Raw genomic sequence first — 6,000 nt, forward strand, 5'->3', positions numbered from 1 at the left:
TTCCCAAAATGAATTAAAATTTTTTTAACTATCTTAATCAGATCACAGATTCATTGAAGTACCCACATGCAGAAGGATTTCCACATATATGTATATATGTACATATATAAGTTTATATGCATAAATATAATTCATAGTTTAAAATTATATTTTATAGAATATTTAGCAAAGTCTGGTATGGCAGAATTATTTCAAATTATGTGCTAGGAAATTCTCAATATTTGAGTGGTTTTTTTTTTTAAAGACTTACCCTGATGACTTCCTCAAATAAATAATATTACTTGATTTCCTTTTTGATAAAACACCCAGAATTTTTGATTATGTTTCTGCTTGTGTTAGCATTTTTTTTCAAATGCTAATTCACCATATCTTGTTGACTTATTTTTAAGTGTTTCTTGATTCTCTTATATAACTTGACACTCTAAAGTTCTTGGGGGTTTTTGAACACACAACAAGAAAATAAGTAAATTAACATTTTCATTCTAAACTAATTTCATCTGTAATATTCATATGCTGAGGTGGAGTAATTTTATTTATTTGAATTACTCAGTTAATTGCTTAAATCAGTCACTTTTCTTGATTTATGCTTTTATGGTTCATATATCCACATACACATTCAAGCCAGCCTAGAACAGAAAATACTAAATTAATTTCAACTTTGTTTTAAAATTAGTGTTTTTTGGTTCAGCCTATTTTCATTTAATATATTTCATTATGCTTATTTGGTGAAAAGCTTTTAACCAACAATGAAAAGCTCTTTCAAAGAGCTTGCATTCAATCTGGAGAAACAATGTGTAAGTATGCTGTTCAGTAATTTAGTCCTATCTGACATTTTGCGAGCCCATCTACCCATAACACACCCATCATTCACTATCTCTTGAAATCTGTTCAAATTCATATTCATTTTTTCCATAATACTATCTATCCCCCTTCTTGCCACCCCCTTTCCTTTTGCCTTCAATCTTTCCCAACATAAGGGTCTTTTCTAGTGCATCTTCTCTTATTATGTGACCAAATTACTTAAACTTCAGCTTTAATATATAACCATCCGATGAATAGCCCGAATTAATTTTTGAAAGTATTCACTGATTTCACTTCCTTGTCCAATAAACTATTAAAAATCTTCACCAGCACCACAATTCAAAAGTATGGATTCTATGGTGCTCAGCTTTCATTATAGTATAATTCTCACAACTATATGTTGCTATTGGAAAAACAATATGTAAGTATAGAGAGTCAAAATAGGTCCATGTTTGTCAAACAAAAGGTAAGATGTAATGGGAGAGTTGGAGTGAAATAAAGGGCGAGGTAGGATTGAGGGAAATGGTAATGAGGGAATGGGAGAGATTAAAAATTACTCCTAGGGAGCTGGTGATTAAGTAATATATGCATAGTGAGATAGCAGGTGGTGGGAGTTTGGTAACCATAGTGGGTGACACCCAAAGAAGATGGTGTTGAAATAGAAATGCCAGGAGGAAGGAGGTTTCAGACCTGGTGTGGCATTAAGCTTTGATCTCCTGATCTTCCTGGATAGAAAAATGATGATATTGGGGGAAAGGGAGGTACATACTATGTCATATAGTATATTAATCACTAAATATTTGTTGATTGATTTATTGCTTTTAAAAAACAAAACTTTGCTTGAAGAAATACAAATCCACAACAAGAAACATAGTTCCTTTCTCCCAAAATAATATTTTAACTCAGATAAAACAATTTGTTTAAAAATTTTGTTATTTGTTATGTTTAATATTAAAAAATCCTGCACATTTATATTCTCCTAGAGTGCAAAGTGAAATGTGCAATTCTAAAGCAGGTCACTCGTGTCTCTTTTACAAAAAAAGTTGTATTTAAGCTGGGACCACTTGCAATTCTTGGAACAACTTTCCTTGGGCTAAACACATAAGTCTGAAGTACAGAACTAGACTGAAAAAAAAGTCTTTTCAACAAAGAAATGGAGTCTAAAGGCAAACTGCCCAGTTCAGGAAATGTTTGTGCAGCTGTTCCTGGAATCAGTTGAAATGATGCACTAGTGGTTGTTAATAGTAGAAATGCTCAACTCATCACCTACTGATGAACATTTTGGAGGAAAAAAAAAAAAAAAAACCACTCAAACCCATGTTTTAAATCCCTTGTCACTGTTGGCAGGAAGGAAGATAGTTTTGAATAAATGTATTTATGCGTGCATGTATTTATACAGAACTACTTATTTCTAGGCAAAATTGTGAAGTTAAAAAAAGTTTGTTTTTCTTTAGGTTTCCTCATTTTAAGTCTCTCTCTCTATTGTGACTTCTCTCTAAAATGGGTAATGTAGAGAAATGCTATTCCATGGTGCTCTTTGAAAATGCCTTTTCCATAGGCAACAAAGTTACTTTCATCTTAATTTTTTTTTCCTTTTCCATACCTTCCATCTTTTGGATCTCCCTAATACCTAACATCCTCAGGAGGAAACAATGTCCCTGGCCTTTCTTTTTATCATTGGATATACCTTCACTCATATTTCCTGAGTCACTGGTTGAAAGAAGGGGATTGGAATAATTCTTATTCCCAGTTGCCACTTCCAAATTCTTCTTCAACCACTCTCACTCAGTAATTTCTCCTTTGGGGTTTACTCAATCCATATGAACTACTCAATTAAATTTTGGTAGCTGTCATCTCTTACTTTCCTGAATACTCTTCTTTCCTCAAAGAGTTTAGTGCCTGGTTCGCTCTCTTCTCCTTTATTTCTGTCCTAGGGACTTTGACATGCATATTGATATCTCCTCCAACATTCTTGTTTTGCATGATTGTTCCACTACACCTCAGCCACACACAAAAATGGTCCTATCTTTGAACTTGTCATCTACAAATAGAGCACTTCCATATTCATGGACTCTGAAATTCCTATACATGATCACAATCTATTGCCTTTCTACCTCCTCTTTTGCCTTATAATACCAAACCCTATTCTTTATCCACATTATGATTTCTCATTCTTTGGTCCCACAGTTCTTTGCCAAACCTGCACTCCTGCACTCCTGCCTCCTCCATCTTGACTTCTTGGTGAATCAGTTCAATTCTGCAATGTCTTCTAAGTCCCTTGCCCCATTATCATATCATGACTTTCCCTGCAGTAACATTCTTGGATTATTCCCCCATTTTGCTGCCTTGTAACTAACATATGCTGAACAAAACTGGAGAAAATAACAAAATCATGCTGGGATTTACTGCATATTTATGTTACATAATCTCAAGTGAGCTTTCAATGTAACAAGGAAATCTTTTTATACCTCCCTAATTAACTTACTATCCAACTTGTATATTTTTCTCATGGTCTTTCTTGTTATATAAGCCATCCAATATTTATTTAAATTCCTCATATTTGTTATTTTTTATGAAGCAATGATATTCCTTAATATTCCTTTACTTTAATTTACCAGTCATTCCCAATCATTGGGCATGTATTTTGTTTCTAGGTTTTGTTATCATAACAATTAGATAAGGAAGTTTGACACTTTAGAACTTTACTCAAGAGCTGACATCTCTGAAAAATTAAAATGTGTCAAAGAGAAAATGACTCAATGTAAGGAATACTTTACAAAATTTCAAAAGAAATTGGAATGTATTAGAATGTATAATTGTGAGGTGTGACACCAGTTTTCTGATTGTATTTGTATTCCCACTGTAATACAGTGTTATAAAAGATCAGAGAAAAAGCCTTACAACCAAGGAAGCCTGCCTGGAAAAATTAAGTCCTATCCTAAGAACTGATCTTTAATGGAATAAAGGATTTCTAAATATTCCTGGTGAAAAGATCTGAACCTAGTAAATTTTTGAAATAGAAATGCAGGTGTCAAAGGAAACATAGGAAGGGATAAATATTTGTTAATTGAAGGGAACTATGTGAAGGGGATAAGAAACAAATGCTTTCCTTAGAATTCTTGAAGAAGGACAAAGAATATTTTATAGAGCTGGAAAATATAATTAACAAAATTCATATGGGAGAATAAGTGGTCAAGAATATCAAAAATAATAATGAAGAAAGAGTATTTATTAGTATAAGAGGGTTGAATGTATAAGCAAGGGGACTTATGGGAAACATAATTTTCCCAGCAAGAATGAAAGACTGAAAGATAGTGGGAGGCGGAAGTCATAAAGAAAGGGAGAAGCTCCTTGAGGAAAGAAAAGAGAGAAGAGGGCTGACAAGTACTATAAGAGCAGCCAAAATATTGCAAGTAAAGAGCACAACTCCAATCTGAATATAATCATGTACATCTAGAAAAACCCTGTCTAGCTCACCGACTCACTTAGGGAGCAATCTGTCTAGGCATAATTTTATATCTTTTCTGACTGTTGGTGCTACAGAGATCTAATGAATCCATTTCCCCTTCCCCTATCTCATCACTTTCTGGAGAATCAAGTTTTCTGCTCTCTTAAACTTTGTTTGTTTGCTCTCACACTTTTATAAGAAAGTTTGTCTTCAAATAAAGATAAACTATGTCTTACTGTGTTCTGAGTATTTGTTCTAAAGGAATAACCCTCATAATAGAGAAAAGTAAAAAAGGAGTAGAATAATATCCCTAAGGACTAATAGTCTTAGACTTAACCATCAGCCTATATTAAAGTTGCCTCTCAATGTCTCTCTTTCTAAAGACACAAAAGGAAGGTTTGGTCATGATCTATTAAGTAGTTGATTTCAATTCAATTCATTTCTTATATGATCACTCTGTAAGAATTTGTGCTGGACAATAAGGAGGTTAAGATGGAAAATGACAGACATTTCATGTGTAGTTTATACTCTCAATTCTTGTCCCTTATACTCTCACAATTTGTACCCATCTAATTGGGGAAATCTGACTTACTCATATAGAACAGAAAATACTTAGAAACAGAGTTTTGAAAGCCATAGAAATTCAAAAGAAGATATTGATATCTTCCAGAGTAATTAGGGAAGGGTCACCTCTCTATGTGTGGTTTGAAATGATGGAAAGTATGAATTTTAAAAAATCTGGGAATATTTATATGAACAGATACAAAATGAAGTAAGCTGCAAAAGAAAATCTTAAAGTACTTAAAACTCTCAAAAATGCAATAAACAATTAAACAAAATGTTTATTAGACTAGTTGTACAGAATTAATACTCCAATTCAATTCAACAAGTATTTATAAGGCTATTTACTATATGCAAGGTACTGAGCTAGATTATAGCAACACAAAAACAAAAACTGGATTGTTTTTATTCCAGAACAGAATATATTCCATGGGAAAAGGACATATGCAGACATAATATTTATAAAGTAAAATACATAAAGTCTATACAAAGTAAACATATACATATACTAAGTAAATAGAATATAATCTAAAGTGGGGATCCTGACAACTCAGTGTATCAAGAATCATTAGCTCTTAAACCAAGTCTTCAAGAAAGCTAGGGATTCTGTGAGGTAGTGGTAACTAAGTAGCACTTTCAGGTCTGGGAGTATTCCTTCAAAGACATGGAGATGGGAGATACAATAAAAAGAGGAAAATGAATTTCACTCCCACTTCATGTAATTACTTTTCTTTTTTTAAATGTCTTTTCCCTTGAACAAAATACCCTGTTTCACAGCTGCTTTTTCTTCCACTTCTGATCCCTCTGCTGCCTAGTATTGAGTAGGTAAATGAAGAGAATGATTAACTATTCTTGTGATTCACCAAAAGTTAGACTAACAATCTAAGTATCATCCTTAAAAATCCTTAATCTGTATCCTTAAGAGTTTGAGTATAAAGGAAAATCTAAACTTGTTCTCTCAAATTTAGGGAGATAAATTTCCTTATTTTTCCAAGTATTTTTCAAAGCTATTTTAAGCAGCTATCTGTAAAACTGTGTCCCTTAAAAGGTTATTTCTAACATGAAAAATAACTTTTAATGTTTCAGCTGAAAAGTCGTGATTTGGGGATAAGAATTCTGCAAATAAAAGCTTGATTGACTATTTTAACCTTAAGCCTTGGAAGGTCAAGGGTCAGTCTAAAAAGAACTTC

Source organism: Sminthopsis crassicaudata, chromosome 3 (genome assembly GCF_048593235.1).
Source record: "Sminthopsis crassicaudata isolate SCR6 chromosome 3, ASM4859323v1, whole genome shotgun sequence".
In the NCBI taxonomy this organism is placed as follows: Eukaryota; Metazoa; Chordata; class Mammalia; order Dasyuromorphia; family Dasyuridae; genus Sminthopsis; species Sminthopsis crassicaudata.